At 40.5% G+C, this 24,406-nt stretch overlaps 1 protein-coding gene and 1 pseudogene across 5 annotated transcripts in view; both read right to left on the bottom strand.

The window, feature by feature from the left end:
- The window catches only part of TEC (tec protein tyrosine kinase), a 159,793-nt gene that overhangs the window by 132,062 nt on the left and 3,325 nt on the right, over positions 1–24,406 (bottom strand). For 2 of the 5 annotated variants that reach the window (XM_060110300.1, XM_060110311.1), the window contains exon 1: positions 13,910–14,105. The exons of the other annotated variants lie outside the window; for them this stretch is intronic. The gene's annotated coding sequence lies outside the window, so the exon portion shown is untranslated. Of the gene's footprint in view, positions 1–13,909; positions 14,106–24,406 lie in introns of those variants that run through there. 5 annotated transcript variants of the gene reach the window in all.
- On the bottom strand, positions 5,876–6,451 carry LOC132484515 (large ribosomal subunit protein uL6-like; annotated as a pseudogene).

Here is a 24,406-nt window from a genome sequence, read left to right as displayed (position 1 = left end):
CTAAGCCTGTGCACCACAACTACTGAGCCTGCGCTCTAGAGCCTGCGAGTCACAACTACTGAGCCTGTGTGCCTAGAGCCCATGCTCCGCAACAAGAGAAGCCACCGCAATGAGAAGCCCACACACCGCAACGAAGAGTAGCCCCTGCTGGCTGCAACTAGAGAAAGCCCGCACACAGCAACAAAGACCCAATGTAGCCAAGAATAAGTAAATAAATTTATTTTAAAAAAAACAAAAAAAAAAACTGCACCCCCACTCAGTATTTCATTTCATTAAATGAGTTCGTACACATAAAGCACTCAGAAGAGTAGGTGGCACTTAAGAGTCATGTTAAGTGTTCCCTCCTAGTGTTATCATTTTAACTTATTTTTTGTAGTGTTACTATTAATCACTAAGAAATTAAAATATGCAAGAGTCCCGTAGCAAGTACCATTTTATAAATAAATAAATAAAAGCAAAGAGAATGTAACCAATATAACAACAACAACAATAATAATACCTTTGAGACTAGAAATCTAGTGTCCTTACTCCCAGACTTCTATAGTAAAAGTCTGGCTACATTAGATAGCTGACAAACTACATTAAAATTTTTATTTTTAATGATTTATAATTTATACCTTGTGTACATCCAGTGAGAAATTGAGACACCTTAAAATAAAAATACATGAACAATAGCAGCACTATTTATCATAGCTAAGACATGGAAACAACCTAAATGTCCATCAACAGATGAATGGATAAAGAAGATGTGGTACATATATACAATGGAATAGTACTCAGCCATTAGAAAAAGAATGAAATAATGCCATTTGCGGCAACATGGATAGACCTAGAGATTATCATATAAGTGAAGTAAGTCAGAAAAAGAAAGACAAATACCATATATCACTTATATGTGGAATCTAAAATATGACACAAATGAATTTATCTATGAAACAGAAACAGACTCACAGACATAGAGAACAGACTTGTGGTTGTCAAGGGGGAGTGGAGTGGGGGAAATGGATTGCGAGTTTGGGATTAGCAGATGCAAACTATTACATATAGAATGGATAAACAACAAAGTTCTACTGTATAGCACAGGGAACTATATCCAATATCCTGTAATAAAACGTAATGGAAAAGAATATGAAAAAGAATATATATATATAACTGAATCACTCTGCTGTACAGCAGAAATTAACACAACATTTTAAATCAACTACACTTCAATAAATTTTTAAAAAATACATGAACAAAATTTAACCAAGGATGTGTGAGACTTATGCACTGAAAACCAAAAAATGTTGTTGAAAGAAATTAAAGAAGACCTAAATAAAGGTAAAGTCATCCATGTTCATGGATTGAAATTCCTAATATTGCTAAAATGACAAACTTTCCAAATGGCTCTACAGATTCAACGCAACACTATCAAAATTCCAACTGCCTTTTTTTTTTTCTTTTTTTGTACAAATCGACAAGCTGATCCTAAAACTCATACAGTAATGCTGAATAGCCAAGTTAATCTTGGAAAAAAAAAAAAAAGGTTGGAGGACTCACATTCCCAATTTCAAAACTTACTACAATATTATAGTAATCCAAACAGTGTGGTATATTACATAAAGATAGATACACAGATCAACGACATAGAATTGGGAGTCCAGAAAGAAACCCATATATCTATGGTCAACTGATTTTTGACGAGCATGCCAAGACCATTCCATGAGGAAAGAGTAGTCTTTTCAATAAATGGCGCTGGGACAACTGGATATGAATGAATTTAGACCCCTACTTCACACCACAAACAAAAATGATTTCTAAATGGATCAAAGACTTAATGTAAGAACTCAAATCAAAAAACTCTCAGAAGGAAACGTAGCTGTAAATTTTCATAATTTTAGATTAGATAATAGTTTCTTAAACATGACACCAAGGGCACAAGCAACAAAAGAAAAATAGATAAATTGGACTTCAATTTAAAAACTTCTGTATGTCTAAGGACACTACGTGGAAAGACAGCCCCAGAATGGGAGAAAATATTTGCAAATGATATACCCAATAAGAGTCTAGTATCCAGAATATATAAAGAACACTTACAACTGAACAACAACAAAATTTTAACAGGTAATGGACTTAAATAGGCATTTCTCCAAAGATGTACAAAAAGCTAATAAACATATAAAAAGATGCTCAGCATCACTAGTTATTAGAAAAGCATAAGTCAAAAGCACAATGAGATCCTACTACACACACACTAGCTTATAATCAAGAAAAAAAAAAGGAAAATAAGGATTGACAAGAATATGGAAAGACTGGAACCCTCAAATACTACTAGTGTAAAGCAGTGCAGTCACTGTGAAAAACATTTCAGCAGTTCCTCAAAAGTTAAACACAGAGTTAAGCTATGACCCAGCATTTCCACTCTTAAGTGCATACCCAAGAGAACTGAAAACATATATTCACACAAAAACTTGTATACTGATGCTCATTGTGGTATTAGTCATAAGAGCCAAAAAGTGGAAACGATCCAAATGCTCATACACTGATGAATGGTGATAGATACACATAGATATATAGATATATAGATATATATCCATACAACAGAATGTTATTCCACCATAAAAAAGAATGAAGTACTGATACACAGTACAACATGACTGAACTTTGAAAACATTATACTAAGGAAAAGAAGCCAGGCACAAAAGGCCACATGTTGTATTGATTCCATTTATATGAAACGTCCAGAATAGGCAAATCAATAGAGAAAAAAAGTAGATTACTGTTTGGATGGGATGAAGGAAGAATGGGGGGGTTGGGCAGGGGAGAGAGTATAGGGTTCTTTTTTGAGTGATATAAATCTTCTGGAATTAGAGAGTGGTGGTGGTTATACAACATTGTAAATATACTGATACTAAAAACCACAGTATTGTGCTCTTTAAAATGGTTCAAATGGTGGTTTTTATGTTACCTGCATTTATTCTCAATAAAAGAAATTTAAGAGAAAATACAGGCATAACGTGTAAACAATATACAGATGAGAATTAAAAGTAAAAGGAGAAATTAGAAACCAAAAGGAAGGAATAAAATAGAGTGGAACCAAAGCTTATGTGGAGGTTGGTTCTCACATCAGCATGTACAGCAGAAACTGAATATAATCAAAATTAGCCTTGAACATTCCACAGAAGACATGGCCATACTATCTCTGGATAAGTCCAACATAGCATCAGCAAAAATGTCCACTAGCAGTGGAAGTTATATTAGTTAGCTTTTGATGAGAATGACCACCACCAAAAAACCCCACTCCATAACTACTAGCATAACAACCATAAAAATGTATTATTGCTCCTGATTCTGCTGGGTGGGCAATTCGGGCCTGCATGTCTAGGATGGCCTCACTCACATTTCAAGCACTTGCAGGCTATCAGCCAGGACACCTCACTTCCCTTCCATGTGGTCTCTTCAACAGGACAACTTGGATTTATACATGTAGTTCTCAAGGTTCCAAGAGCAGTAAGAGAGACCAAGCCCCAATACACAAAACATTTCATGTCTCTGAATGATTTACCTTTGCTATTATCTCATTGGCCAAAGCAAGTCACATGGCCAAGCCCAGATTCAGAATTGGAGGTGATTCTTCAAGGTGGAGTACGTATGGGGAAAGGAATTACGGAGGACTTTTTGTAAACAATCTAACAATCCATCAGAGAGAAAAACAGATTTTTGGTTATTTGATTTAGTATCAGATAAAGAATCAATAGTTGGTTTGGACTCAAGAGACAGTTTGTGTGAAAAACTTATCTTTAACCACTAAAATCACACTTGGCACTATGAGATGCTCATGGGAAAACCTTGGCAGACTAAGACAAGGGAGCGGGAGGTTCCTGCATCTCCCAATGCACACACCCTCTGGGGCATATGCTCCCAGAGTAAAATGGTGAATAGAAGCATGGACACTCTTTAAATTGTTGTTTCTCTAAAAATAGAGCTACCATATGATTCAGCAATTCCACTCCTGGGCATATATCTGGAGAAATCGTAATTTGAAAAGACACATGCACCCCAATGCTCACTGCAGCACTATTTACAATAGCCAAAACACAGAAGCAACCTAAATGTCCACTGACAGAGGATTGAATAAAGAAGATGTGGTACAGGGGCTTCCCTGGTGGTGCAGTGATTAAGAATCTGCCTGCCAATGCAGGGGACATGGGTTCGAGCCCTGGCCTGGGAAGATCCCACATGCTGCAGAGCAACTGAGCCCATGCGCTGCAACTACTGAGCCTGTGCTCTAGAGCCTGTAAGCCACAACTTCTGAGCCCGCGTGTCACAACTACTGAAGCCCACGTGCCTAGGGCCCGTGCTCTGCAACAAGAGAAGCCACCGCAATGAGAAGACCACGCAACACAAGGAAGAGTAGCCCCCGCTCGCCACAACTAAAGGAAGCCCACACGCAGCAACAGACCCAATGCAGCCAAAGATAAATTATCTAATTAAATGAATAAATTTATTTTAAAAAACAGAAGACATATATACAATGGAATAGTACTCAGCCATTAAAAAAAGAAAAATAATGCCATTTGCAGCAACATGGATGGACATAGAGATTATCATACTAAGTGAAGTAAGTCAGAAAAAGAAAGACAAATACCATATGATATCACTTATATGCAGAATCTAAAATATGACACAAATGAACTTATCTGTGAAACAGAAACAGACTCACAGACTTTGAAAACAAACTTATGGTTACCAAGGGGAAAGGTGGGGGGGTGGATAAATTAGGAGGTTGGGATTAACATATACACACTACTATATATAAAACATAATCAACAAGGACCTACTGTATAGCACAGGGAACTCTACTCAATGTTCTGTAATAACCTATATGGGAAAAGAATATGAAAAGAATGGATATATGTATATGTATAACTGAATCACTCTGCTGTACACCTGAAACTAGCACATTGTAAATCAACTATACTCCAAAATAAAACAATAATTAAATTTTTAAAAAGTGGTCCAAGCTTCAAATGTTGTTTCTTTCTCTCTTTTCTTTGTTAACTCATAGAGTTTAATTCCCCTAAGTTGAATGCACAGATGCTACAATGCTACTACACACTGATAATCAGAGCATTAAATTTGGAGCTTCTCAAAATCCAGGGAACAAAGGATAACATAATGCTTCACAGGATAATAATTTTTTTATCATAAGATACACACCAGTTGATCAAAAGAAAAACTTTCCCTGTCATTAAATTCTAAGGACAAACTAGTTTATAGGATCATAAAGGACAATGAAAGATATTACATGATACATCTTCAACAGAAATTTGGGCAGAAATTATAAAAACATTCCTCACCTGGCTATTTCTTATATTAACACTTGATAACAGCTTAGTAAATAAAGCCTGATAAAAGCATTCCTCTCTGGGCTGAGCTAGACAGGTTTCCTTGTTAACTCAAGAAACAGGAGTACAGTACAGAATTAGGTAAATAGAAATGATCCTTGGGCTACATCTGTTAAACACTGTCTTCTTTTTTTTCTCCCCAAATCAAAAGAGCTTTTATTGCATCTTTAGAATATCACAAACGAGGGGCTTCCCTGGTGGCGCAGTGGTTGGGAGTCCGCCTGCCGATGCAGGGGACACAGGTTCGTGCCCTGGTCCGGGAAGATCCCGCATGCCACGGAGCAGCTGGGCCCGTGAGCCATGGCCGCTGAGCCTGCACGTCTGGAGCCTGTGCTCCGCAGTGGGAGGGGCCTCTCGCGTACCGCAGGAAAAGAAAAAAAAAAAAAAAAATATATATATATATATATATATATATATATATATATATCACAAACGAGTCCGAAAATCATTTGGCATCTTGCTGTTTCTATAGCCTGACCACTCAGATCTTATTCATCAGTCTGCTGAACTGCTCCTTTTTCAGAAACATAGATACCATCCAAAATTTTTCTGATAGTCTTGTTTTTAACTGTTGTGGCTTGCTGAATCAAAGCAGCTGAATTTGACACAAGTTCAATGTTGTTTCCTTCAATAATCAACTCATCTTTCTGGGCTTGAGATACTGAGCAAGCAACGCCGGGCCTCATCCAAACCCTGCAGATATATTTTTCACCCAAAAAAATTTGGATTTCAACAAGAGAACCATTCTCCTGAATAACAATACTGATGGGGAAGTGAGCAAGCACAGACCTCATCTAGTAACAGAAGCCCAGTGTAACACCCTTGATTGTGTTCTGTACATGACTACATGTCGTGCGAACAGTCACTAGTTCCATTCTATTTCCCCACCATTTGTCAACCTGAAGCCTCTTCTTTTACTTTCCAAGGAGACTGAGTTCTACACTAATGTGATTGAAGTCCCTCCACAGGGTGCCTCTAGGGCCCTTCACAATAACTGTGCATCCCTTCAAAGTAATGACATTTTATGGAATGTCAACAGTCTGATTGCTGAGAACGGTCTTCATTCTCGCAGTAGATGTGGCAAAGAGTATTAAACACTATCTTAAGTTCATTTTCAACAAAAGTTGAATGAAATTCAGTTTAAGACTTACCCTCCAATATGTGACAGAAATGTAAATATTACATTAATGATAAAATAATCAATATATTTGTTGTAAAAATGTTTGAAGGCTAATAGGTACCACCTTTCTGATAGGCCAAGTATTTTCAGATATACCCTCCTGAAAGACCTAATGTAACAAAAAACAGCAACAGTTCCAAAGATCTATAGCTTCACACTAGAAACATTTACATTTTGAGATTCTGACTTCATCTGACTTACGTCTTGCTTCTTGACTTCATGATAGTTCTGCTAACTTTGAATTAACAGTCCTCAGACTGCTATATATAAGAATTACTAAGACCCTAGCAGATGTCCTTTTCAGTATTATTTCCACCAAATCAGAAAGCTGTAAAAGGCAGAGTGGCGACAGATGTGGTTCTCAATTCACAATATGAATTGGATGAGTAGACACCAATAATTTAAACGAGTGAAATAGCAAAGCAGATTCAAAGCAAGTGAACAAAAAATCTTCCAAGGCTGTAAGGACACTCTAAGACAGGGTACTGCATTTCTTCACACCGCCATCCTCACCAACCACACACAAAGCACAGATCCCAGGAAGGCTGATGAAAATAGTTGCTTCAATACCACCAAATGTACACTTGAACTTAATCAAAATACATTTAAAATTACCATTTATTAAATGTAGTTCTTTACATTATACTTTCAAATTGAAGTAACAGTGGCTTAAAAAGCATAAAAGGCAAAACTTCTACCTCTCAGCTGGAATTCCAGAACACGTGCCTGATCTAGGATCTACTGAATTGATCAAAACATCAAGTCATACTGGTATAGGAACCTGGATGAGGAAGTGGCACATTCATTCACATTCCCTTCTTAGCTCTGCCCAGGACCTGCCAAACTTGCTACCCATATCAAAATCTAAGAAACTGAATTTATCAGCTTTTCTATCATTACAAGAAAAACTGAACACCACCAACAGAGATAGAGTAGTTCCAAAGAGGTCTCTCCTCTACAACAGAAGTTGAATGAGCCCAATACAGAGGCATTCAGTCTGCCCAGTGTCACAACAGAACTCATTTTCTTCCCTACCCTGGAGATGGCTGAAACTGTTCCAGTGGTAAATATACCTCTTCATTCCAAAATGAGAAATAAAACACAGCACCCAAGTACCCCTGAAGAAGGTAACACACTGACTAAGTTTATTCTAAATTCTCAATCCCATCCTCTCTTGCCATTTCAAACATTTCTGGCCTACAGTTTCCCCCTCTTCGGTGCACCTGTTCCTTCTCTACTAGATCATCCCCTTTGGTACAGCAGCATCACTTACGTTCCCAAACATAAACTTTGCCATGACCCACATTCACCTCCAGCTACCATATCACTTCTGAGTCCCTTTACAGCAAAAGCTCTTGAAAGACAGGATTAGGGTTGCAGTCCCTGCTTCTCAATTCATGTGCTTTCCTCAAACTGCTCCAGTTGGGCTTCTGTCTCCATCATTCTACTAAGACTGCATTTGTCAAAGTCACCAAGAACAGCCTTGTTGCCAGACCCAATGGTCACTTCCCAGTTCTTGTCTCTCCCAACAGTGTTAAACACAGCTGACCATTCTCTCCTTGAAATGCTTAGATTCTCTTGGTTCTCTGGGACACCAAAGTTTCCTGGATTTTTCTCCAATCTTAGAGCCTGCACCTTCTCAGTCTCCTTTGCTGGCTTCTATTTTTCTGCTTTACTTCTAAACACTGGTGTGCACCAGGGCTCTATCCTGGTCTTGCTTCGCTTCTTCATCTATACCTCCTCCTCAGGGGCTGCCTCATCCAGTTGGATGGTTTGAAATACCATCTATAGGTTGAAAACCCTGAAATCTACATCTTTAGCCCTGTCCCCAAGAACCTCAGATTTATATATTCAACTGCAAACCTGACATCTTTATTTGACTATCTAACAAGTATCTCAAACATAACATGGCTAAAACAGAGTGCTAGATAGTCCTCTAAAATTTGTTCTTTACCTAGTCTTTGCTATCTGAGTAAATGGCCTCACCATCTGCCCAGCTGCCCAGCCAAAAATCTAAGAGTTGTCTTTGATTCATTCCTCTCTCTCATACCTCAATTCTAATCCATCAGCATGGTCTTCAGACTGTACCTCCAAAATATTCTAAACTTGAATATTCAAGTCTCTACTTCGCTTTTCTCCCATTAATGCAGTAGATTGATTGCACTAATGGCCCTGATTTTTCACGCCTCTCTGCATCTTTTCACACCTCTCTGTATCCCTGCTCTTTGGCAATGCCCTCCTATACTAACTGTGGATGTACTCTTGCAACTTGCCTTGACCAATGGGACAGTAGCAAATTTGACACAAGCTAAGGATTAAAAATCTGCTTACTCATTTCTACTTCCTTTTTGCTTCTTTGTGATCACCATGAGACTATGACTGGGCCAGCCTGAGAATAAGCCCAGGCTAGCCTACTAGAGGGATGTAACATAAACACACAGAGGAGAGCAAAGTTGTCCCAGCCATCTCAGCCGAGGCCATCCTAGATGGCTGACAGCCAGCTGGCCCTACCAAACACATCAGGAAAACCAGGCAATATGGCAGAACTACCTACCTAACCGACAGCTGATCATAGACATGGGGAAGCCCAGTCAAGATCAGCTGAGCCTGGCTCAGAACGGCAGAACTACCCAACCATCCCACTGACTCAAGCAAAAATAAATTCTTATTCCTATGTGCCACTAAGTTTATGGGGATGTTTGTTGCATGGCATTACTGTGGCAATAACTGATACAGCCACCATCATCCTCTGTCAGGACTATAGCATCCTCCTACTAGGTCTCACTACTTCCTTCCTTATCTTCTTATAATCCTTTCTCCATTCATCAGTCAACACAAACTTTTAAAAACATAAATCAGCTTATGTCCTCAGTCCTACTTAAACCCCCTAATGGCCTCCCTGCACTTAGACTAAAACTCTCTTAACTTAGTACATCACCTACTTGTCCAACCTCATCTAGTACCACTCTCTCCCTGACTCACTATGCATCAACCACACCAGCCTTCTTCCTGTCCTTCACACACAGCAAACTCACAGCATGGGGAAGCCTTTACAGATCATGTTCCCTCTATCTAGAAAATCACTCCACCTGTTCCCTCTTGCTCACTCTCTAACCAATAACTTCTTATAACTCATATTTCAGCCTAAATGTCACTTTCGCAAAAAGGTCTTCCCTTGACCACACAATCTAAAATAGATAAGCAGTCATTCTGGTTAAGTTAAAACAGGGATTTTAATTTTCTGAATGATACTTATCACTATGTGACATTTTTATTGATTGTTTTTAATTGTGTGATCTCCCCACTGATTGTGAGTTCCACACGAGCAGGAACCTAGCCTGTGTATTCACCACTGGATCCTCAGCTCCTAAAATAGTTTCTTCACATAGTAAGTACTCACTAAATACTTGAAGAATGCTACCTGACATGGAATAAATAAAAGATCCGATCCTTTCTGAGATCAGTGGGGTTTTTTTTCATATTTATTTTATTTATTTAGTTGCGCCGGGTCTTGGTTGCAGCATGTGTGCTCCTTAGTTGTGGCCAGTGGGCTGCTTTGTTGCAGCCTGCAGGCTCCTTAGTTGTGGCATGGGAACTCTTGGTTGCGGCATGCATGTGGGATCTAGCTCCCTGACCAGGGATCGAACCCGGGCCCCCTGCATTGGGAGCGTGGAGTCTTAACCACTGTGCCACCAGGGAAGTCCCTGAGATCAGGTTTTTACAAAGAGAAAGAGCCAGGCAAGCTGAAATGGCAAGGGAAAAAAGACACACTGATTCTGAGAGGAAATTTTAGAAGCAAAGAACAAAATAAACTCCCCTAATATAAAATGAAGTTAAGCGTGTAGACTCTAAAAACAGCCTAGAATGGAAGCCTGGCTCTGTTCCTTCCTAGCTGTGTAAACATGGATACACCACTCACCTCTCTGAGCTTGTCTCCTCATCTATAAAATGGGGTAATAATTACTACTTCACAGAGTTGTTGTAGAAATTAAATATATATAAAGCGCTTAGCACAGTACATGGATCACAGTAATTACTCAACACTACTGATGGCAATGATGGTGGTGGTGGTGGTGATATCTAAATCAGCCCTGCTATGACTGATGAAATTGGCATAATCCACAGTATCTCACTCAACCTGTTAGTCTACCTAATTTTTCTTCAGTTTTTAGCCATTCCAAATTGTCCCTTCTCACCAAGAATGGAATGAGCATAGGACCAGGAATCCGAAGAGCTGGGTTCTGGCTCTGGTTCTGCCACTAACTAGCTGGATCACCTTAGGCAAGTCACCAACTTCCCAGACCTGAAAGTTACCTTGTCATCAGCTCTGTCCATCCCCAAAGCAGAAGGTGCAGTAAACATTCTGAGAAGAAGTGGAGGTATTGGCGTAATGCAGAGACAGGGATGCAGGGAGACAGGCTGGCAGATAATCTGCTCCGCTCCATTGCAGACCACAAACAAGAATATCTAAACACCTTACCTCAAAGCATCCCAAGCTGTTCCAGAGCCCTTGAAACCTGTTAGATTACACCAGACCATAATCTCACAAGGGCAGGGACAGGGGCTGATTTTATTCTCTACTGCAGGACCAGTGGCCAGCACAGTGGCCAAATTATACTATCACAGTATGTGTTTACTGCATGCTTGCTGAATAAACAAATAAATTTGGGAAAATCTGGGTTAAACAATGCCAAACTGGTTCCTTGTGCGCATTTCTCAAAACCTTTAATACGTGAATAGGCTCTGTGAATCATATAGAATGCAGTATTTCCCACCCTTATTTGATCATAGAACTCATTCTACTTCCCTTGAACCTCATTAACCTGATTAATATCTCCCAGAGTTGTAGTATTCTATAGAACAGCTTGAGAAACATCTTTAGCTTATTTTGTTTTTTTTTTTTTTTTTAGCCATGCCACGTGGCTTGCAGGATCTTAGTTCCCCAACCAGGGACGGAACCTGGGCCCTTGGCAGTGAAAGTGCAGAATCCTAACCACTGGACCACCAGGGAATTCCGAAGCTTACATAATTTAAGTCATTTTTACCATCATGAAATAAACATCTTACTCTTTATACATAAGGTAATTAAAAGGCCAACTACTTTGATTCACATCTAGTATGCAGTTGTTTTCCCCCAGCATCCTACACTTTCAAATCACCTGTCACCAGGCAGGGCCTCAATCTCTCCCATCTCCTAAGTAGCAGAGGTCCTGCCTCGTTTCTCTGCCCTGCTCCCTGCACCCTCACAACCAGTCTGCTCTGCAAATCCTCCCACCTTTTCTCCCACTATCCCTTCACTCTGCATCCTCAGTCTTATTATGGACTTCCTTCAACTGCTTTAATTACTCCTCTTCTCCTTCTTATAATCAACCCGACAGAGTTTCACTCTTGTAATTTACAATATCATCCTATGCCTGAAAACTTCAAAGTCTTCTCCCTTTAATAATAAAGGCTGGGGCTTCCCTGGTGGCGCAGTGGTTGAGAGTCCGCCTGCCGATGCAGGGGACACGGGTTCGTGCCCCGGTCCGGGAAGATCCCACATGCCGTGGAGTGGCTGGGCCTGTGAGCCATGGCCGCTGAGCCCGCACATCCAGAGCCTGTCCTCCGCAACGGGAGAGGCCACAACAGTGAGAGGCCCACATACCGCAAAAATAAATAAATAAAAAATAATAATAATAAAGGCTGGTGGGGACTTCCCTGGTGGCGCAGTGGTTAAGAATCCATCTGCCAATGCAGGGGACACAGGTTTGAGCCCTGGTCCGGGAAGATCCCACATGCCGCGGAGCAACTAAGCCTGTGCGCTACAACTACTGAGCCTGCGTTCTAGAGGCTGTGAGCCACAACTACTGAAGCCTGCGTGCCACAACTACTGAGCCCACACGCCTAGAGCCTGTGCTCCGCAACAAGAGAAGCCACCGCAGTGAGAAGCCCGCGCACCACAACGAAGAGTAACCCCCGCTAGCTGCAACTAGAGAAAGCCCACATGCAGCAACAAAGACCCAGCACAGCCAAAAATAAAATAATTAATTTTAAAAAAAATTATAAATAAAAAATAATAAAGGCTGGTCCTTCGCTTGCATTCTCCACACTAGATCCTCCTTAGGGTTATTCTTTAATCTTAAGTACATATAATCATGTCAAATCCCATCTGGGTCCCCTCTTCCCATCCTACCATTTATTTCCAAGAGTTCAAGCAACTAAACGTTTTCACATCCCCATGCCTTTGTTTGAGTTGTTCTCTCTGCCTAGAAGAGCACCTGTTGAAATCCTACTCATTTTCTAAGGTCCTGATCATAGGTAATCTCTTTTATGAAGTCTCCCTTATATCCCACTCTGGCCACAATTAGCTACTCCTTTTAACTACCTCAAGGCTACTGCACAACTTATCACAGACACAGAAAGTTAGTTGTACATATGAATGCAGAGATGGAAGAGCTGGAAGAAAAGACCATGAACCAGGTGAGTCTATCAAGCAGAATGACCAAGAGGTTGGTGACAAAAGGAGAAACCAGAAGGGTATTTGCATGAATGGCTTGAACGCTAAAGGAGAAAGGGTTTTGGTAAGACCTGGAAGCAGCAAAGGGAAGCCATGAGAAGGCTACAGCAGAGACAGCTGCAGAAAGGGGAGTGTTTTTACTCTGTGAGACGGCTGGGGTGTGGGAATGTTGATTCACAATGGAACAATGCCCTCAGAGGGCCACCGGAAAGATTTGGGAAGGAAGCCAGTAGAAGGATGGAAGCTCAGAATCACAGGGCAGTTGAGAGTACATAAGAAGACAGCTCATCAGAAAGGCTGGGAGCCAAGGAAACTGGGGATAAGAGGCAATGCCTTAGCCTAAACTGGCTGAGATCCCAGACAGTGTCAGGGGCCAGATGAGTTAAGAATTCAACAGTCTTTGATCAACATTCAAAAGTACGCTGATGAGTAATTTTTCTAATGTCTGCAAAGAACAGATTTCCCTAGTGTTCCACTCATGGTACAATGCTTATCCCTGTGGGTTGGCTGTGCCATGGGGGTAGCGGGTTGCGGGGAGTATCAGGGAGGGATTCGGTTGGGTGTGGTATCTCCTTTCACTAGGACAGGGCTCATAGACCAGAAAGGGAAGAAGCAAGCTGAACATGTATGGAGTTTACAGGGATCAAAGATCTCCAGGCACGGGGCAGACAACAGTAGGCACCAAGGCCCAAGATATAGTGAGCTCATCCAAAGGGCAGACAGAGAATGACAATGGGGAATGCAAGACAAAAATATCTTGAAAAGTCTGTCTATTAGGCAGGGTTTTCAATTGCAAATAACTAGATTTAGGCACACAAGAGCAGCAAAAGGAATGTATTAGCTCACATAACCAAGAAGTCCCAGAAGCTTCAGACACATCTGAATCCTGGGGTTCAAATGATGCTGTCTGTGCTCTCACCACCACTCAGTGCTACTTCTCACTGCATGCCAGCCTCATTCATTCTGTCCTACTTCATATAACTTCCTCCATGTAGTGGAAAGATAGCCACCAGGAGCTCTAGGCTACATCACTCCAGCAGCCAAAAACTCCCAGAGGAAAAGAATGACTCCTTTCCTAAATTGGAGCAGAAAAGGAGCCTGACTGAGTAAGTCTGGGTCATGTGCTCACTCCTGAACCAATCACTTGGTCAGATGGACAAAGCACTTCTCAGATTGGTGAAAGCTGAGTCACATGACCATCCCTGGCATTGGTGTCAACCCCACCCAAACCACATGGATTGTGGAAAGAGATGTTTCCCAGAGGAAGGAAGTCTGGGCAAACAAATAATAAGTCTACTATAGACAGTGTGGTCACTTGTCAGTCAGGCCCCAGATACCAAAAAAGAAGCCCAGTCTTGTTGCTTAAGCACAGAAGGGCTTTGAAGTCAGACAGAACTGGTTTTAAACTTTAGCTTTGACACTTACTAGCTGGGTGACGTCAGGTAAATTACTTAATTTCTCAGCGCCTCAGTTTCCTCCTTATAAAATATTACCTACCTTCTAGAGCTGTTTGGAAAGATTAAATGATATAATGCACATAAACTGCTAAACACAATGCTTGACATAAAGTGATCAATAAATGGTAGCTATTATTAGTAATAATAACAATCATGACAATTATTATTTAGAACAAGGGTGAGCTTGAAGAGTGAGCTGTGACTCGGTGAAAGACAGAGCCAAGTCAGCACTTGGATAAATCAGCCCTGGGTCAAGATTCATTAAGGGCAACTCAGGATACAATACAGGGGCCCTGAATGAACTCTAAGATGACAATTAAAATCAATAAATGTGTTGAGCACCTATTATGTGCCAGGCACTGGGGATACAATTATAAATAAGACACATGGCTCCAAGGTAATCTACCATGAAAAGTGACTATGGCTTCATGACATTATTTTGCGGGGAGGAGAAGTTGACTGGAGCTGCTTCTTTACTTTCAGCCATAGGCTGTGGGCACTGGAAAACTGCTGAGTGTACATAAGAATGATGCCTGCGGCCAACTGCTGGAATGCTAGGAAGGTATAAAAGGACTACAGTCACAGCCTCCCCCCCTCAAAAAAAATGCCTTTGCATGAACTAGGAAAAAGTGTCTCTTCCTTTAGAAAATTTACTTCCATCTTCCAAAAACCTGTCACAGTAAACAAATCTACTAGATCGTCCATGTGAATGACATATCCCAGAGTTTTGCAGTGTATAACCTGCACAACTGTACATGGTAGGCAGGGAAGATAACATGGGGGCTGAGAGGGGTCAAGGGATAGGGTGGGAATGGAGAATCTGGGAGTCCCCAGGCCTTTGGAGACAGAGAATAACTTTTGCTATGGAGCTGCTCCATTCAATATGGTAGTCACTCACCACAAATAGCTATTAAGCATTTGATATGTGGCTAGTACAACTGAGGACTAATTTTTTTTATTCTATTTCATTTTAATTAATTTTAATTTAAAATTTAAAACTGAAGTGGTGTAAATATGTTTCCATTAACTTTGTTTGGTAGGACTACATTTTACTTTATCCACTGCACTGCATAAGATATTCTATTGAATTGCATTGTATTGCATTGTATAGTACTATATTGTATTGCGCATATCAAGCTCCTGAGTTGTTTCTGGTATCTCATTAATAATTTATATATGATTACACAGTGAAATTATAATATTTTTAAAGTATTGGGCTACACAAAAAATACTACTACGATTAATTTCACTTGTTGCATTTTGCTTTTTTTTAATGTGGCAACTAGAAATGTTTAAATTATATGTCTGGCTCACAGAATATTTCTATTCACCAGTGCTGCTCTAAAGACACCTTAGGATCTACAGTACTAAGAAGCATGGAATGATACCCAGAAGAACTGGTTGCTTTTGGTTTTGTTTGAAGCAGACCTTTATGTTTTCTTCTAGGTTGTCCAACTCTGTTGACCAGGAAGGAAAATAACAGAAGGAGAGGGGAAGAGGGTAGTTCAGTGTGGATAGCTCAGGAGAGCTATCAGAGTACACTCTAGAGTCGGACTGTATTGTTCTGAACTCTGGCTCCACCATCTAGCCAAATTCCCCTGAATCTCCCTGGGCTTCAGGCTCCTCATCTGTAAAATGCTTAAAATAATCTTGCCCACTTTATAGGGTTGTTGGGAGGATTAAATGAGATAACCCAATGTAAAGAGTTTAGCATGGAGCCTAGCACATCTTATGTGCTCAACTAACTACTGGGGGCCACTGGGGCATTATTTGGGAATAAAGAAGGTGCAAATGAATGGTCTCCCTGTACCATGGAGCTCAGGTTGCCATGGTATAAGAGGGCACACCCTGTCCACATGTCTCCTCAGCATTTATCTTTCTAGACCAAAGAGTTGGACAGGAGTCTACTTTACTCAATCCTCTATGCTTTCATTAATATGTTAGCTTTTTTCTAAGTGCATTATGTTTTTAAGGTACATTGATGAAACTATCTTAGATGCTGAAGGATTATGAAAATGGGTAAGGTGGCATTTCTGAATTGTGTGTAACAACAGCTAAGATTTAACTAGCTTTTTTGTTCCAAATCCTACACTGAATCAGTATCTTCAGTTAAGAGTTTATAGTAATATCTGAATCTCTTTCTTGAGTAAAAACCAGAACGTCCATCTGCATGTACAGATGGACTCATTTTACCTAAATGCATTCTTTACCTATTCCCTGCCATTTTGCATAAACTTGAGACCAGCAATTTGGCTTTTTAATGTCCCAAAAGGTTCCTGTTGACTGTAAACTTGGAGTTTACACTGTGTACTCCCTCTTCTACATGTTTTATTTTTAAAATAGTAATAAATAGTTTACTCACGTTTGTAACCTGAGAAATGTCCATCTATGCTTAACCTTTGTTCTGTCTTCCAGTCCCCTCCCTATTCCTGACTTTTAAAAACATTTCTCCCAGCCTCCCACTGACTCAATTTATTTAATAGCCTTTGTGTGGAGTCTTTTCAAAAACACTTGGAAAATCACAGTTTATCCCTAGCTTCCATAATCATTTAAAGTTCTTCAAAAACTCTAGAGAATTTGTCAAACATGATTCCTCCTTACAAAGGAGTAACCTATCCCCCCAAAAGGTTTTATCTGTTTAAAAACTGTAAAATCCACTTTCCCAACACACACACTTGTGCAGAATTTATTTTAGATTCCACTTGTTCCACAAAGTCCAAGAAAAATTCCACAGACATTACATTAAATCTACCATCTGATTCTCAACAAGCCATTATCCTCTGTGAGGCTCACTTTTCTCATCTATAAAATGGGCATAATATAGATGCCCTTTGCTAAATAGAGCAAGCCATCTCATTACTCATGAATGTATATAAAACACTCTAGCAAAAGCTCAAAGTCCTTTACAGGCATTAGGCCATGAATCGTTCTGAAGTGGACTGTTAATTAGGTGTCATTATGCTTTGTTTAAGAGATGGAAAACCTAAGGCATGGGAACACAATACCACTTAATAGCTAACTTAAAAATCTAGCCCAGGCTTTAAACATTAGTCAGACAGATGTCAGGGGAAAAACCTGTGAAAAATAGGAATTTCACTCTGCTCTAGTTCTTTATCAAGAACTACTACATTATTGCAAAATTCTCTCCAGTACTGGTTGCCCTGCCCCTCCTACTTCCTCATGCAGTCCAGGAATGGGGAAATGGGTGGGAGAGTTGGAATTCCCTACTGAACATATATAATGCCTTCCCCCACTTACAGAAAGGGTCATGAACCCTAGACCAGGTACTAAGGGCAAATGTAGTTTCACAGATACCATAACAATTTCTCCACGTTTTGTTACTGATCCCTGGAAACTTTTCCTATCACACATCCAACAAAATAAAATGAGGCTATAGACATTTATCAAAAGAACACAGCCTCTGCAAATGAACCTGTCAGGTTACTCGGGCTTTATTATCTGACCTACAACTGGTCAGATACATGGCATGGCCTCAGTAACTCCAAATAAACCTTATGTCTTCACATAAAGGAGATACTGTGGATCCAAAAGGTCAAAAAAGAGGTAATGGAAACTTTATATAAATTTATATAGCCAGTGAGCTTTTTCAAATTATTATTTTGTGTCCTTCTGACACTGATTAACAGAAACAAGAAATCCTTTAATCCCAGAGTGGTATTTTGAAAAATATTTCCCAAGGAAACAATCTCCAAAAGGGAAAAACATATAGCAACACTACTTACTTAAAAACAAAAACAAACAAACAAAAAAACATATGTCCAACAACTGGGGAGTGGTTCAAAATACCATTGTATATTAACATGACAGACTGTCACCAAGCTATTAAAAATGGCAATTTTTCTTACAAGAAAATGTCTATTTGGGATATTGTTACCAAAGAACATTATGCCTGAGCTAATTATATCCTCATAAAGTGTGTGTGTATATATATATGTGTGTGTGTATGTGTAATATATGTGTATATATATATATATTTATATAAAGATTATAGAATTTGGAGTTACATCAACGGTTGCACACAATGCTCCTTAGGTTAATTATCTTCTAGAAGGGTGCTAAAGATTTGTAGAAAGTCAAATGATAATAAAGATGATGGAGAGGGGGTTCACCAAGAGTCTCTCTGGAATAGTTTTGGGGTCATTTTTAATCTCTTTTTTTATAAGCTTCAGTATTGTTTCAATTTTTTAACAATGAATAAATAAATTTCTATAAAATAACTTTTTTTTTTTTTTTATGATGGCAGGGAGAGTCCAAAGAGCACACTGAGAGCGGGGGAATCGCAGTGGCAGGCAGAGTTCTATCCTTTGTCTGGGGGAGGAAAGGGGGTTGCATCACCAGCTCTGAGCCCCAAAAACCTTCAGCTATGATTCCAGAACCTATGAACAAGAATTCTTTAATGCAGTGCTTCTATAACTGGTTTAAATATGTGACAAGTAAGTTGACAATACTTAAAAAAGAAAAAAAGTAAAAAGCATTCATAAATTTACATATATAACAGCATTCATAACTCAGTTAAATTGTACTTCTGTTTCTCTACATGGTTAAAGGATCAAGCATTTTTAGCACTCAAAGCAGGAAAATAAAAAAGAAAGCCAACTGCCTTCTGTGAAACAAAAATAACCCCAATGGTAAAAACTAACTTTACTGCATGCTTAAATTATATTTGCAGAAAAATAAACTTTGAAATCACTACTTTGTAGGGAAAAAAACCCACGATTTATTTTTGGGGGTAGTCATGTGGAGCTCTCACAAGTTGTGGTTGAAACCTAATACTGGGAGATACATGAGGACATCACAGTTTCGAAGGAAATACCTAACTAACAGAAAGACACTGCTGGAACTCTTTTCAGGATAAAGAGAAGACATGAAAAGTTTTCCCCGTTAAATCAGGCTAGAACTTCAAAAAACTTAAAGGTACAGGGAGTAGGATATTTGATGAGGAGTTCTACTTTATAAGCATTTCATGTAGTATATGACAATTTAAAGTCTTTCATTTTTATACTCTATAGCTAAGCATTTCCAAAGCTCTCAACCTTAAAAAATAAATGGCATGTAGTTACGAAAGGAAAAATATTATCTAATATTGCTGAAATCCAAAGACATCTTCCTCTTTTAGAAACGTAACACTTAGCAGACTAGAAAACTAATCCGTACACACCTCCCTCCCTCTTCCAAACTCACTCTTCTTTGCCATAAAAATCAAGACAATCAGGGCTTCCCTGGTGGCGCAGTGGTTGGGAGTCCGCCTGCCAATGCAGGGGACACGGGTTCGTGCCCCGGTCCGGGAGGATCACACATGCCGCGGAACGGCTGGGCCTGTGAGCCATAGCCGCTGGGCCTGTGCGTCTGGAGCCTGTGCTCCGCAACGGGAGGGGCCGCAACAGTGAGAGGCCCACGTACCGCAAAAAAAAAAAAAAAAAAAAAAAAAAAAAAAATCAAGACAATCACAAGACTATGCTAAGAAGAAATATATGGGTGAAAAATAACAATAATAATAAGTACAATTAATGTTGTCTTTTCAAGGATGTTTTCAATGAGGATTATTTCTAAATAATATGAAAAACAATACACTTGGGAACACTTAAATTGAATAATACTCTATGGCTTCAGTCTAAACAGCCAAAGAGAAGTGAAAGTCTAATCAAGAATTTAGTGAATTTAGGGCTTCCCTGGTGGCACAGTGGTTAAGAATCCACCTGCCAGTGCAGGGGACATGGGTTCGAGCCCTGGTCCGGGAAGATCCCGCATGCCGTGGAACAGCTAACCCTGGCACCACAACTACTGAGACTGTGCTCTGGAGCCCGCGAGCCACAACTACTGAGCCCACACACCTAGAGTCCGTGCTCCACAACAAGAGAAGCCACCGCAGTGAGAAGCCCGCGCACCACAACGAAGCGTAGCCCCCACTCACCGCAACTAGAGAAAGCCTGTGTGCAGCAACAAAGACCCAACGCAGCCAAAAATAAATTAATTAATTAAAAATAATAATAATAGGGCTTCTCTGGTGGTGCAGTGGTTGAGGGTCCTCCTGACGATGCAGGGGATGCGAGTTTGTGCCCCGGTCCGGGAGGATCCCGCATGCCTAGGAGCGGCTGGGCCCATGGGCCGTGGCCACTGAACCTGCGCATCCGGAGCCTCTGCTCCGCAACGGGAGAGGCCACAGCGGTGAGAGGCCTGCGTACCGCAAAAATAATAATAATTAATAATAATAATAATAATAATAAACAAAATTTTAAAAAGAATTTAATGAATTTAGACTACTGGATACAACTTGGATAATTATGACCAAATATATATATATATATATATATATATATTTTTTTTTTTTTTTTTTTTTTTTAACCGCCAAATGTCCACAACTATCTGGAAAATTCAGCTGGTACAATGATCTAGTATTTACTAGGCATGTGCTCTTCCCTGGGAGAGTTCACAATTCAGCTGAGAAGACAAAAAGAACTTACGTGAATTACTTAGCACATTAGAGAAAAACTATACTGCTTGGGAAAAGAGGTGCAATGACTTCAAAGGTTCTGTTTAGAAAAGGGAAGGATGCCTGTGGAAGCACAGAGGGAGGAATGAGCATTGCAGATATTCCCACTGGCCAAACTTTTGTTCATAATGGTACCCAGTAGGTCCAGCTGAATAAGTGTTTTCTAACCATCTATCCTTCTCTGTCCTCCTTCAGAATAACTACTGTATCTGCTCCACTGTAGCAATTGCCAGCACTGGCATTTTCTGGATTACCAATGTATAGCTGCCATCATGAGAGTACAGAGCTTTGCTTTTTCTGGGCAGATAAGATGGTGTGGAAACAACACTTCCTACTTCAGCGGAAGCTGACTCTTGTCACCATTCCTCTGTGTACAAGCAGAAAGTCATGCTGATGTTGTCAGGCTACTGAGATAGAAAGCTGGAAGGGCACACTGCATTAAGGAAGCCTGAAGAATGACTCAACTGGTTAAACAGGGTTGGAAAGTTGTGATCACCCACGAGGAGCAGGGTAGGTCAGTCATCTCTGCTCAGCCCAGCCAGAAACAGGAACTTGGTGCACACTCCAAGAAAGGCATGAGCTTTGAAATGGGAAGAGAGGGTGCTGCTGGGAAGGCAACTGTGTGATAAACGCCTCCAGAAGGAAATAACAATAATTTCCATTGGGGCCACATGGCCACCAATGACACCAGGCCCACCGTTCAGCCTAAAACATTAGACTTACAGAAGCTGAGCTTCACGGAAAAGTAAAACGTTCAGAGGCCAAGGTGACAGAATGAGTCCTCCCGGACAAGGTGAATTTGAGAAGTGGGAACCAGGGCTCTATGACCAGCAAGCTATATAGCATCAGGCTAGGGCTGGAGAGAGGTTCTGCCTCCCAAGACCACTGTAATGAATTGGTAGTGGATGCTTAGAGTGGTATAGGAAGGAATCGGGGGTCCCAGCTCCACTGGGTAAAGGCAGGGAAAATGGCAGCAAACTGCCATGGCTGAACCACACTAGTCTCTCAGCAGAGGTTGGTTAAGAAAGCTATACTCCAGGCACTAAGGAGTAGTAATGAACAAAATGAAACAAAACTCTCTACTTTCTCTCCCTCCTGAAAGCCCAATAAAATGACAGTAAAGGGATAAACCCACAAGGATGGGGAGAATGAAAGAAGAGACAACAGTAAAAACATTTAGGTGGGGTGAGGGGAAGCCAAGAAACAACCTGATTTATACCATAGAATCTCAAAATGCTATATAATTAAAGGCAATTGGACCCTCTGTAGGGAGTGGGGGGACAGGGGCTGATCTAAAGTAAAATAAAAATGGAAAGCCTCCTTGGAAAGCACCTGGATCTCCCAGGTCCCTCCAGCCACTCTGAGCAGTTGGGTGATGGCCCCTTCTCTACCCCAGCAAAAACACCTGGAGTTTCTTCCCTACCGGCTCCCTGAGAGGAATTACATGAACATATAACTACCCCAGAGAGGGTGAAAAAGAGAAAGTCTCTGGATTGGAGTATGTCAGGCACAGCTCAGGTGTTTTACTGGAAATACCGTGGAGAGGTTATATGAACATGCAGATGCTGAGACATTCAGCCTTCTTCTCTACCTTGTTCCCAGATCACTGGCAGCCAGGCTCTTCCCACTGCCCGGGAAAATGACTGGAAGAGCTTTTTCTGAGGACCCTCAACAGCCCAAGAGGTACTAACATCAAAATTTCCCCAAATAAAAGACTCAGCCAAATCACCCAACAGTTAAGTTCCCAGCCAACAAGCTTTTTAATCCCCCACTCAGATGTGAGTAGACAACCGAGGGTATCAGAAATACAAGGAAAGCCTCTAACATGAAATGTAGAGACCTAAACAAATAAACAGACAATAGCAACTTGGGGAAACTGAGTCTATGGGGGACTTTTTTCTTTTCTTTCCAGGTAAGAAAATATCTAGTATCCAGCCCAAAATATCTAGAATCTGAACAATAAGTTTCTGAAAGAGACATCACAAAATAGAGAGGAGGAAATTATCAATGAGATAAATCAAGAAAATTTCCCAAACTGAAAGATGTAGATTTCTGGATTGAAAGAACCCAGCACAATGGATGAAAAGAGATCCATACCACAGCACACATCATGAAAACTCCAAGATTGTGGAGGCCAAGAGAAAATTCTACAAACTTCCACAAAGGACACAGCAGGTTTGTAACCTGTAGACAGGTTACAGGCAAAAATTAAGGAATCAGAACAATTCTGAATTTCTCAACAGCAACACCACAAGCTAGAAGGTGATGGAACAATGCCTTCAAATTTTCCATCCTGGAAGTCTACACTCAGACAAACTATCACTTGTTGTGGAAAACAGATATTTTCAGGCACTTACTGAAAAATGAGGGACTTCCCTGGTGGTCCAGTGGTTAAGAATCCGTCTTCCAATTCAGGGGACACAGGCTTGATCCTTGGTCGGGGAACTAAGGTCCCACATGCCACGGGGCAACTAAGCCCACAAGACACAGCTAGAGAGCCCACGTGCTGCAAACTACAGAGCCTACATGCTCTGGAGCCCACGCATCACAACTAGAGAAGCCCAAGCTCCACAACTAGAGAGAAGCCCGCGTGCCGCAACAAAAAATCCCATGTGCCACAACTAAGACCCGATGCAGCAATAAATAAATAAATAAACAAACAAAAACAAGGATGATTTTTTAAAAAAAAGAAAAATGAATAGACAAAATATGAATAGATAAAATACATAGGAAGGAAAACAGACATCCTGTGCATCCTTTACCAGAAAATTCCTTCAGAATGGGCTGTACCAAAAAAAAAAAAGGAGTCTACAAGAAAGAGAAAGGCATGTACTACAGGTAACAGGAGATCCAATACAGACAGAAATGATGGGGATCCCCCCAGGATGACAAAGGGAGGTCCTCAGGGTGACATCTGTGCCCCATGTGTAGAGGGCAACCAGTCCAGACTAGAGCAAGCCAGGAGGCTCAGGGACACTTTCTTTGGGGAAAATGAAATTGACAGAATACCTGACTCATCTGAGGTAAGAATTAGAAAACTGGTCAAAAGTTTTGGGTTGAATTAATGATGAGTACATAAAAAACTAAGCCAGTGAACAAACAAAGCAATTACTGACTCTGAGAAAAAGAAAAAGTTGTGCTTGGCTTGGCTATGAATATTGATCTAACCAAAATTACTGTTTAACTATTGCAAGGATGGGAAAATAGGGAAGCTGTGGTTAGGCTGGGGGTTAGAAGAAGAAAGATAGCCAAGTCATCATCTTCCACAGCAGGAAGTCAAAAGATAATGCTTCAAACTGCAAAATTACAAGTATCACTTACAAGCAATAAATACCAAAATAACCAACTCGAAGAATCACAAGTGTTTGCTTCTGG

The sequence above is a fragment of the Mesoplodon densirostris genome, chromosome 1, assembly GCF_025265405.1.
Source record: "Mesoplodon densirostris isolate mMesDen1 chromosome 1, mMesDen1 primary haplotype, whole genome shotgun sequence".
Classification (NCBI taxonomy): Eukaryota; Metazoa; Chordata; class Mammalia; order Artiodactyla; family Ziphiidae; genus Mesoplodon; species Mesoplodon densirostris.
This window is presented reverse-complemented; position numbering and strand designations above follow the sequence as displayed.